This window comes from Dermacentor albipictus, chromosome 8 (genome assembly GCF_038994185.2).
Source record: "Dermacentor albipictus isolate Rhodes 1998 colony chromosome 8, USDA_Dalb.pri_finalv2, whole genome shotgun sequence".
Lineage (NCBI taxonomy): Eukaryota > Metazoa > Arthropoda > Arachnida > Ixodida > Ixodidae > Dermacentor > Dermacentor albipictus.
In genome coordinates, this window is record NC_091828.1 from 68,934,214 (window position 1) to 68,946,497 (window position 12,284).

Genomic DNA, 12,284 nt, shown 5'->3' on the forward strand with positions numbered 1-12,284 from the left:
CGGCTCTCCACTTGGAGGTGTAGGTTTGGCCTGTTACGGTGTGTTCGTCCATGTTCTCTGGTCTATTCAGACTTTTCTGCTGCATAGGCCATTTCGTGCTCTGCCACGAAGTGTTGGACGGTGTTGGTGGCTTCTCGTAGCGTGCTTTCTTTGTGACCTAATGATCTTTTGTGATCCATAAGGTGATATCATCAACATGGAGTACGACTTTGAGGTCTTGGATTTGAAGGAACCTTCTTGCCAAATTGTTAATGCCAATGTTAAACAATAGTGGCGGTAGTATAGCTCCCGGTGGAGTTCCTTTGTTGGGCAGGTTGAGCTTGGGTGATTGCATATCTTGTAAACCTATCGTGCCAGTCCTACCAGTTAAGAAGAAATTGCACTCAAAAATTCTCTTTGCGCATGCCATTTCTTCTAGTTCCTCCATGATGAGCTTATGAGACATAGTGTCGAATGCGCTATTTAGGTCCAACGCCACCACAGTTTTCTTCTCCAGTCGCCACGTTGTTTATTACTTCGGCTCTGAGACTGAGGAAAGCATCATGTGTTGAAAGGTCTTTGCGGGAACCATGCATCTACACTGATAAAAGGTTGTGACTTTCAATATAATGAATTAACCTGGCGAGCATCACTTTTTCAAACAGCTTCCCGAGACATAATGTAAGTGAGATTGGCCTCAAGTTCTCAATAGTTTTCTGTTTTCCTGGTTTAGGGATTAGGGCTATGGTGGCTTCCTTCCACTGCTGTGGAATCGTACCAATTTCTCATATGCCCTTGTTGAAGTAGTCGACTAGTCGTCCCAGTTACTCAATGCTGAAGGTGCGTAGTATCGAGTTGGTGATGCCGTCCCCGCCGGGGGCTGTGTCTCGCCTGATGTCCTGCACCGCTGCGTAAAGTTCCGCAACCCTAACGGGCCCCTCTAGAGGTTTGTTTGTCAGTCCTCTGTAGCTGAGAGATTCGGCGCTATCAGCCACTGCTTTGATTAATTGCTGCCTGAGCGCTTGGTTGATTTTATCGGTGTTACTGTTGTACTCACCTACTAGGGTGCGTGTCGTTCTCACTGTTGCCGTCTTTGTAGAGTCCGGGTCTATCAGGCTACGTAATATAGCCCATGTCTTAGCGGTGGATAACGTCCCTCTCAGAGAATCGCATAATCAGAGCCAATTTTCCACTTGCAGCTGTCTAGCATACTCATTTGCTTGTTCCGTTAACGTTGCTATTCTTGCCCTATGTTTTATGATCAGTATGATTTTTCCAGCGCTTGGTTAGGCTGCAGGCCCCCAGACTCTGGTCAACGACCAATCTCGTCGTGCAGATCCCATACGTCAAGGGCACACCCTCCCGAATAACTGAATCAACATTATTTCATGTGCTACACAGTCGAACGCTTTTTCAAAGTCTAGCTGCAAGGTGGCCACGAGGCTATTCTTAATATCACAGCACTCCAGAACGCATCTTGCTGTCTGAATATTAGACGGATTATAGCGTCCTTTCATCCCGCACGTTGCATGTGGACCAACGATTTCGTGAATTACTGACTGTAAACTTCGCGCTAAAACTTTCATGAGTTTTCATGAAACTTCATAAACTTTCAAGTTTTATGATCCACACTTGTGGGTGTAATTGGCTGGACGCTGTTACTTGACATAACTTCCCTGATTCGTAGGTTTCGGGGATTATGACAGTATGTGATCTCGCCTAAGCCACAGGCAATTCATTAATTTCGTAAACATCATTAAACACGACCGTCAACACTGGCGCGATTCCGCGCTTAAAAGCTTTGCAAAACGCGGCGCTTAACTCGTCTGGTGCTGGCGATTTTCAAAGGTTTAAATTGCCTATCGCAGTTCGTACCTCTCATTCCGTTAAGGCCGATCCACACGACGGACCAAATTGTTCTTTTGGACCGCGGTCCGCGTATCACGTGATAGGACGTCGCCAGTTCGTGCGTACCGCCGTTGGCCCGCGCAAGACCGCGGCCCTCGCGGTCCAACAAATTGCCGAGGCTTTTCCCGCTTCCGTTTTGGCGGCGGACCGCATGCAAAGCGCAGCGATTTTGGCGTAGCCAACGAATGTTGTCCGGCAACAGAGTGTCTTCATCCAAATCCAATCTAGTTTTCGGCTCAGCAGAAGCCAATCAAGTCAGTCGTTTCATGCCCACCGTTCCGCCTACACGTGCCGGCAGCAGATATTTTTATTAATGCCTTCTCCTCTTGGAGTGACGAGGTTTTTTTTTTTATTTTGTATACCTCGTTGAGCATTTCCCGGCTTTGTGGGACTCGAGCCTTAATGATAACAATGATAACACGCGGGCCGAGAGTGTAGTTGGTTGGTCTGCTCTGCCGTCTGCTATGGCGGTCCGCCGTGTGGATGTGCTCTGCGCCGGACCGGACCGCGCCGGGCTGTGACGTCGCATCACGTGACCGAGCGGCCCGCGGACTTGGTCCGTCGTGTGGATCGGCCTTTACTAGCAGCTCTCACCTGTCTTTGTGCTCTTCGTTGTGTACCGGCTGTGGCCAAGACAGCTTTCCTTAAACGATACCATGTCGATAACACGTAAAGCGAACAACGCCTGTTAGTACCTAAAAAAGCACACTTAATATATTCGTTATCATCCCACAAGACACCTCCCCATTCTAGGTTGCCAACGTGATTTCCCCGAGCGTGTGCTTTTTCAATTCTGAGCGCTCGTTTCGACGGCGCCTCCCCTGCAGCTTTATGTTCCGCTCCACCCCCCACCAGCGCACCGCGATAAGGCTCCTCTTCTATCAGTTTTTTTTTCTTTTCTGAATGACATGGATCCATTTACCAGGCATTTAGAACTCTATTTCTAGCAGTTTTGCAAGCACAGACATTAGCTTGCGTTCATTTAGTTTCTTCTCTTACACAATGGGACAAGACCGCTCTATTGCTTTTAAGTTGTTCCTTAGAAAGTTACCACTGCTGCCATATTTTCAGTTCTTTACTCGGCGCTTTTTTGCCGATTGCTTCCATTACCGCACGGTTGAAAGCACCTTCTTTAATCAGCTGGTTATTTATCTTCTGCAGTCCCAAGATGAAAGCAGCACTGCCTCATTTTTTTGACCCAATCGTACACTCTACTAAGCTGTGGTCTGGCAAAGACACCGGCAATACTTGATAACGGTTTCGTTTCGGAATCACGTCCAGCGTTACATAAATGTAGCACAGACGGGAATGACTTGCACGCTGAAAGTGTGTTTAATTCACCCCACCCACGCCTTGCGTACATTGCGCCACATCCTCAAGGTTCCATTTGTCTGTGATTTGCGACAGTACCTCAGTACTTGCATCCCTGAATCCCCGAGCACTGGTCTTATCGCAACCCCTCAGAAAGCAGTGGAAGTCAATCATATTAACAAGCTGTTTATCGAAACTAAGACGCTGTTCAACAGTGAAAAAAAAACCGGGTGTTTCATCCACAACATTTCGTGCGTACAAACATGAAACACGCCAATCCGAATTGCTGAATGTGAAATCGACAGCAACACACTGACCTGACAAGCCCTAAAAATCAGTGTGCACGACCAGACCTCGCGACCTTTTAATGAAAAGGACACAACCAGATGTCCCTATGGCATGGCTTACAACATTGAAGAATCTAGACATAAAACGTCGCACTGTGCTCTCCGCCTCTTCTTTCCCGTGAACGTTTGCTTCCTGCACGGCCAGTATATCAATGTTGTAATCTGTTAAAAGTCGGTACACATTGCTTTTTCTTTCCTGCCGAGCTCCTACCATTAAGTGTGGCTACTTTCAAGGGAGATGTCGGAGCCATTTTCGTAAAGAGGCTAAGAGCATAGTGCTCAACCGTTGCGTCCAAAACGTGGCGACGCCTTCGTCGATACCGGAGCTACATGGTGCAGGCTCCGAACCATCCAACGTACGTGCGGTATCGCCGGTTCGCCTCTCAGACGAAACGTTAGGTTAGCTGGTGAGACAGGTCGTCGACCTTCATACCGGGTTTCAGTTTCCGGAGAACTGTCCTCATTGTGGACCCCTTCTCCTTGACGCCTGAGACACGCCAATGCTCCCGGGTCACTTCGGTTAGGTTTCCGTAAGTAACGAGAGCCGTCCGAATGTCGTCGTCGGCGATGCCGTGCAACATCTCGTGCAGCCGTCGTTTCACCCGCTGGTCGTCTGGATCCAAGATAATGCAGCCTTGTCCTTGTACTTCCAGTTCCTTGAGAGCGGTCAGCTTCTTTCTTTGTCGGGTGTTGTTCAGAGTTACCGCCCAAACATGGTTGATTTGGTACGCTCCCAATGCCCCCTCGTCGGGAAGCGCACGGGCGTAGACGAGGGCGTCGCGGAAGTCCTCGACCTGTAGGGCCTAACCTGTACGTCGCCGTGCAAAAACAACTACAACAACAACAAAAAAACAAATGGTGTTAGACACAACACGTCCGGGGGGCAATGTAGGCAAAATGACCTCGTAGTCCGGAACTTCGTTATCTTGAATTCTGTTTCCGCGGCTAGCAGAGGCCGTTATCGCCGCTCCGCTGGCTCACATGATTCTGCGTCCGCAGTGAACGGTAGCCGGACGAAGAATGCACATCATAGAGAAACATGCTTACGTAAAGAGCGCACATTGGAGCTGTTTCACGGCCGAGCAAGTAAATGTCTTACCACAGGCGAGGCGGCGTAGCGATTTTTCCTTCCACTTTACCTCAAACGTAGATAGCTTATGATACGTATACGGGGTTACGTCCGCGTATCCCGTTTCCATAAAGACATTGATGCGATGCCAGTCATGTGCCGCTGGTTACACGCACCCAACTTGATTTTGCACGAGTGGCCTCGCTCGTGCGGTAAGGTGTTTCCTTTTCTCTACAGAGATAATTTTGCTGTTTCTTGCGTTAGAAGCATTGTTAGAAATATGTTTGTTATGTTGGGTGAGCATATTTTAGAAGTGATAGAATCTGAGCCTTGGCAATCGCTTACCGCGCAGCCAGCCGTTTGTTTTTGCACCTATCTTTTGCGGAGGAACATTTGCATTACTTCCAACGCGTAACTTTACAAAAGTCACTGGCAAGAATTTCCGTTTAAAGCACAGAACTTATATGTGGCACAAAAATGTTTCATTTGGCGTGGCTCGATACACATTGGGGGTCGTTTTGTCAAGAATGGTATCCTCATTGCACGCTGCATGCGCCTGGTCTGGTTCGCAAGTGCTACTTTTACCTTACGCGTCGCTTAGGGTTGCTAAAACATCCTTCTTGCAGCTTGTGTATTTATTAGGTGTGTGATCCAGTATTTTTTCGGTCCATTTCTCTAAGGGACAAGAAAATTTTTTTTTTATGCGTGCAATCACTGCTTCCAGTTGTGTGTAACTGAGAAATGAGGCTCAGAAACGGTAAAAGAACTGCAAAAAAGAGTGCTCTGACCGCGTTATTTTTCCAGTCTGCATCAGCTGGTTCAGCGTTGTTGGTTCTTCGAGAAGCTTGGTGACTTTTTCAGTAAAATGTTTGTGATCCGCGAGTTCATTACGTCGATTTGTACGGCATGTTAAAAATGAAATATTGAAGCTCTTGCGCTCCACTAGAGACGACGCATTGAACAATTTTGCTGCCAAAGCTAACCCAGGATCGAAAGCATTGCTATGGAAAGAGAAACCAACGCAGAGCTGAACCACGCGTCGAAAACCTCCGAAGACAAAATTCGCGGTCTGACCAGCCGCTCAGGGCACTGACGGCAGTGCAGTAAAAGCTCGGCCACAGGGCCCTATTGGAGTGTCTCTCTATACCAATATGTTTATGTATGGGCATGCCACCCCGAAACACCAGCATATGGCAGCCTGTGGATAATTTGCCATATCAGGACGCACGCGCAGTTTTAGTTTCGCAGAGAGACGTCTCGTACAGACATGGCAGATGCGCTATCGACCGCAACGAATACTTACGGCGTTATCAGAAAGAAAAAAAGTTGTTGTCCGTACTCAATAGCATGCTTGCAATTGCCACAACACCGATTTTTGTTTGCAATTGGTATTTTATCTTTGAAAGAAGTCCTATATGGACCACCGACCCCTGTATGGGTTGTTACTGCCGATTTCGATAACCGTTTCTGGTTCTTCGCACATTGGATATGCTACTTTTTCTTAATTTAACGATATGTTTCAATGAACACCTCTGTCTAATCTGCCTCTGTCAAACCGAATTTTGGTTCATAAATGCAGTCTTTTAAAATATTAGGAAAAAAATTGTAAATGCAAGTTGGCTGTGCATGTATAATAATCTAACGACATCGAGAGTATTCTACTGTGTTTCTACAGCACACGTATAAAATTTGTCATCTGTTTTTTTTTATCTATTTGGTTATTTATAATAAGCCAGAGTGAGCGCAGAGAGGCTAAAAGCGTATTTAGCACACTCATCGAAGAAAGAAAAGAACGACAAAAAACACTGATTCGCTTCACGGTGAATAGCATTCTTCCACACGATCTTGCATTTCATTTTTGTAGGGGGAAAGCGGTGTGCAGAATCAAGTGGCACAAAATGCAGGCTTTATGTCGCGATAACAGTGTGCATGGGGGCATCATATACGGACATGACGTTATGCGAATCCGCGCGTATCTTGAGAACTTCGCTGCCACAATAAATTTACAAAAAAATACAGTGATATAGATTTCTACAAGTAAATTCTCGAGAAAAGCACTTCTGATTACAATTTCGTAGTGTTGAAAACAGATATTGTGCAAAGAAAGCACAAGAGGCAAAAAAAAGAAAAAAAAAAAGAACTGGAGTTATAGAGGAGTTGACAAAGTCTAAAATTTCCTCCTACCAAATTCTTCGTATGACACACAAACTAGTAAAGGTTCTGTTCCTTGCAACCGATACAAGCACAGCATTATACAATAATGTAACCAACAATGTGCATTCTTTAAGCGGAGTTGTGTCAATAAATATTGAATAAAAGCAATCCACTACGGCTATAAAGCACCACCAGTAACTGAGCATCGTTTATTCAGTTTACGGAGCACGCTGCCACACCGAACACAAGGAAGTCGGCACTAGTGGGAAAAAAAAAACTTTTTATCATTTCTTGATTGCGTTTGGAAGCCGGAGTGAATGCTAAAATTATAAATTTCCAATTTTTATAATTCCAGATTGCGTCATAACTGACTGAAGATGTTAGAAATATGCGAAACCCTCCAGGTGTACCAAGAATATACAAACTTTCCTCTACCATTGTCTTTCAGCGGTTACGATCGCCTCATGATAACTGTTAGACAGCAGTATTAAGCACTGGCCGTTTCCACCAATTACATCTAATGCGCGGCGCGGAAGATTTTATTACACAAGGCTTTGAGTGAACGTTAAAGAAACCACGGTTCAAACTAGTGCTTATGTTTTTTTTTTAATTCAGGATTTCTTAATCTTGGGCTTCACGCAGCGGCGGCGGCGTAAAGGAGCGCTCTGGAGGCACAGCAACTTTTTATGCCTCGCCGACATGCTAGAAATGTACGCCGACGTCGAACAGAAGACTTGGGATGCCGTCTGGCCGTGCGTAACTTTCGCTTCCAACACGGCGGTGCATTAAAGAACTCAGATTACGCCGTTTAAGCTGGTTTACAGCAGGAACCCGACGGCGACTCTCTGAGCCATGCTGGCGCACGTCACTGAGGAAGAGAATTTCGAAGTAGCCGCTTATCTAGAGCGCGCCTAAGAAGCCCGACAAATGAACGACGTATCAATGCACATAAGATGAAATCAATATGTTATTTATTAGCGCATACCTGCCGAATAGCGTCTTTTACGGCAAGCTGCCGGCTGAGTGCGGCGCAGCCAAATCGAAATTGCTCCAACTAATGGAACACACTTTAAACTGCTTGCTTAAGCGTTCCGGGCCGTTGTCGAAATTGTCATCATCATCGTCCTCTTCAGTCTCCCACCCAGGAAAATCAAATGCCTTTTTTACCCATGGAGCGTTGTGTGTCGACTCGTGAAGGACCTCGAAAATTAAATAAAAGCACTTAATGGAGGCGAAATTGTACGAAAATACGTACTCATACAGTCAAACCTCGATATAACGAACACGCATATAACGAATTATTGAATATATCGAACTCTTCCGAAATATTTTTGTCAAACACATGTCTTTTTAACTTCCTATAGCGAACGCGGTTTGGCATAAAACGGATATAACGAACTTCGCGACGCCAAGCCCTACCTCACTTTAATAGCAGGCGGCAGGCTTCGTTGCACTACAAGTGTGTTTTGCGGCACAGCAAACGTCATCGGGAGATTTAAAACCCTAAGATGCATGAAAGAGTGCCGCGTACTCCCCGTAGAGTATGCTTCCAGCAAGAAATGTTGGATGACGCGTGAACTTTTCACAAAGTGGCTGCTTGCTTGGGACTGCGAGCTTGTGCGCGAGGGTCGCTGCTCAGGCTGACCCTGTAGACGAGGAGAACATTCTGACTTCACAAGAAGCACTTGCTGCGTTGGATTTACTGCGCCGCCACTACAGTGCTACTGAGGGCAGTGGGTTCGCCCTTGTTGAGTGTTTGCAAACTGTGGAACACGGCGTGATACGGAATGCGATCATCACCAAGAAGCAGGCCGCGATAACGCAGTTCTTTGTGCGTAAATAATTGAATGTAACCCAAGTAAGCATCGTTCGAGTTGCTGTGCCTTCTCTGATTGAATTTTGCTCCTCTTGCATGTATTTTTTACGAAATTTTATATTACGAATTATGGATATAGCGAACTAATTTCCGACTTTTTAACTGTTCGTTATAACGAGGTTTCACTGTATTTCACTTTGTGAGCGGTGTTCTGCGGCAGCAATGCTGCGTCATACTCGGAGCGTATCCGAGAAGCTGTGTGGCTCCCTGTGAAGCGCGTTAAACTGAGAAGGTACGTGTGAGCCGTGAAATCGCTGTGCACGAATGTTGCTTCGAGAGCCAGGAAGCCCATCCCAGACTGTGACGTCCACACGTCTAGGACGATACATACGTATTCCGTTCCCGCCGTCCATTTTGCGTCCGTCGGTTTGGTGAGGAAAATCGATGAGGTGGGGGTGACTAGGGGCGACGGCGTTGATGTGACGGCGATCGAACGGAGGTGCGGCTGTCAGGGGCATCAGAAGTAGGGTAGAAACGGCGAGATGAACAACGGCGAGCGTCGGCGTATAGGTGAGGAGCAGGGAATGAGCTCCAATACAGCGGCATCCAGGTGGTGCGGCGGAGGCTGGATACATGACCAACGCGGTGGCAACGTAAGCAGATCGGTTTGTTGTCTGGAGTTCGCCATTCAGCAGGATTGCGTGGTCTGGGAGAGATATACTGGTCATTACATGTTGTGTATATGTGAATGGGTGCCGAATCAGGTCGGAAGACAGAGGAGGCGGTAGGGATGCCAAGGTTTGCAATTTATTGCAGCACAACTGAGGGGGTGAGGTTACCTCAAGGCGTGTCTGTGCGGTTTTTTTCCCTCATCCACCTCCATTTACCACTCCTCTGTACATGTTTGTGTGTAAATGGAAATCAATAAATCAAATCAAATCAAATCAAACTGCTTGAACAACGGAAATAGCGGGGGTCGCTTGGTCAAAGGCACCGGCAGGGGGTCGTGGATGAAGGGGGGCCGCACTCACCACTTCAATCTCACGGTGAACGATACGTGTGACGTTCTCTTGAAATGGTTATGTGGCGGTAAGAGCGGAGCAAGAGGACCTGGCAGGGGTATTTGGGAGGCGGGAAAACTGTGGGACGACGCGGCGGCTTTTGGCTACCTCGAAGCGGCGGCAGTCTTTGACAATGGCGTATAGGGTGAAAACGTCGTTATGGGCGAGCGAATTGAAGGCGTCGTCCGCGATGCCTTTTAGTATATGGCCTACCTTGTCAACCTCGGTCATGTGCTTGTGGACTTTCCGGCAAAGGGCGAGCACTTCCTGTATGTCGGAGACATATGATTCGGTCGACGGCTGGACACGAGTGGCAAGCTCTTTTCCCGCAGCCTGTTGGCGACCCGACGGGTTGCCAAATAGGTCGCGAAGCCGCTCTTTGGAAATGCCCAGCTGGAGAGCTCGTTCTCATGGGTGCGGAACCAGACACGCGGTGTCCCGTTTAGATAAAGGTAATCGATCACATTGGCAAACATGATGGTAGAGTCCCAGTGGTGGCTATGGCTAACACGCTCATACATGCTGAGCCAGTCGTTGACGTCAACGTCATTTTGAGCGGAGAATGGCCCACGACCACGGAGTCTAGGAACTGTGACGTACGTTGTGCTTGACGCCGCAGGTGCAGGCGGCGACGGGGTGGTTCCACCGGAAGCCATGGCTGAGAAGACGACGGTGCGGCCGCTTTGGAGCTCCGTGGCGAGGACGGAGAACGCTCCACCTCCACCATAATGTTATGCGAAGGAAGAGCCAGTAAGACGAGCAACTATTTATAGGTCATATTTACAACAGCAGTTGCAGCGCTGCTTGGTTAGATTCACAGCGCGAGCCCAGTTCATTCTTCCTGACGCATGTAGCAATACCCCATGCGTGTAGCGATAATTTTGGCTGCTGCGCTAATACTTACCCGGGCAGGAACTGATCTATAAGGTCAACCCGCGATAGCAACTTGCTGCCCGAGACGGCGACCTGAATCTGAAAGAACAGAAAGCAGTTTTTTTGATGAAAGGCGGCTTATAATATTGTGAAAATTACCGTTACGAAGTGTTTTAATCGCTCGCTATCGTCAACACGAAAGGGCTACATGTCTGTGCAAATCATATTGATTATGGCGTCGTCAAGCGCAGCCTTTCGATGAACAGGCAAAGAGCTGCATCCAGCGGTGAAGGCCGACGTTATGTTCGAGAGGCTTGCCAGCTCTTGTTGCGTGTACTGACGCTCGCGCTTTCTTTTTAGGCGCTGAATAAAATTTGATGAAACTCCGACTATAGCATGTATAGTTTCGGAGCAAAGCTTGCAGCATGCAGCTTGTTTGTTTTCTTCGCGCGTAGTTTCAAAAAATTGTTTTCAATCTGCCATGTTGACGGACTTACAGCGTGCGTGAGCCGCTGGGTGCAGGAGCCGGTGTGACAGCGCGTTATGGGAGCGCTTTTCATCGGCAAATTTGCAATAGAACAGAGCTCCCTAGAACAGAGCGAACATAGGTTTTCTTCAGCGCGAATCGTCACGTAGGGGCTCGGGGAGGCACTGCCGTGGTCACAGTTACGCGATCTCACCAGCTTCGGCTGGCTTCCCGAACCAATGCTTTCAAAAATTTATTCTCTCTCTCTCTCTCTGTAGGGAGAGAGAGGGCGCATGGTTCATCATGTACAACTGTATGCTGCGCTGCCCTTCAGACCTTCGTTGACAGACTTTCGGGCAAAGGTGTCCGTGTGTCCAGACAGGGGAGAAAGCATTGCAATAGGGTGGGGGGGGGGGAGGAGTACGAGGTGAGGCGGAGCGCAAGCTGGTATGCGAGAGCTCGCAGTGAACACAAGCATCGCGCCAGCGTCAATACGCGTCACAACTTAGACAAGCGCTTTTTCGAATGTGCGTCTGGGCCGCCCAAGGCGACGGAAGCAAAAGCAAAGAAGTGAAGTGTGGGGAGACAGTAGGCGGCCGGGGCAAAGGAACCGCCGAGGTAAAAAAAAATCACAAGGCGTCAGGGAGTGGGTGCGGTGGGTGGGGAGGGAGGGGGTATGCCGCCGCCACAGGTCCGTACGACAGTTACCAACTGCATATAATGGCGGTTACGCGAAGAATCAAGAAAAACTTAGGAGCAACTCAGTCTACAAGGACAGAATTGTAGTAAGCGCGTTGCTTATAAGTGTACCGTGCTTGTAATTAGCTAAGCCATTTTAACAATAGTGCTGTATTGTTAAATTCCGGGATCTGACTTACTAATGTTTCAACGTGCGCTGGTTGGTTCTTCGGCACATTTTGACAAAAACAGGGTGTACATAAAAAGCGCTCTATTTTCAGAAAAGACGTAATTCCATTGCGATCCCACTCGGGGCAAAATGCGCTCAATTCCATTCGCATTCTATTCAGGGGTCGTGAAAACATGGAATGATTCCGGAGTCGTTCCAAGTCCACTCCTCTTTGCACAATAAATAGATTTTTACTTTTACGAATTTTTTTATTCCTGTGATATTCCTATCATATTTCAAAGACAGCCTTACTCATTTCCCGCCAACGGAAGTTGAAAAAGTTCATTCACACCTAAAGGGCAAACTATTAGTGATCCACTTGAAATTTCAGAATCGTTTACCAGCTATTTCAAGTCAGCTTTTACTTCAGATAACCTTGAGGTTCCCCGTTTT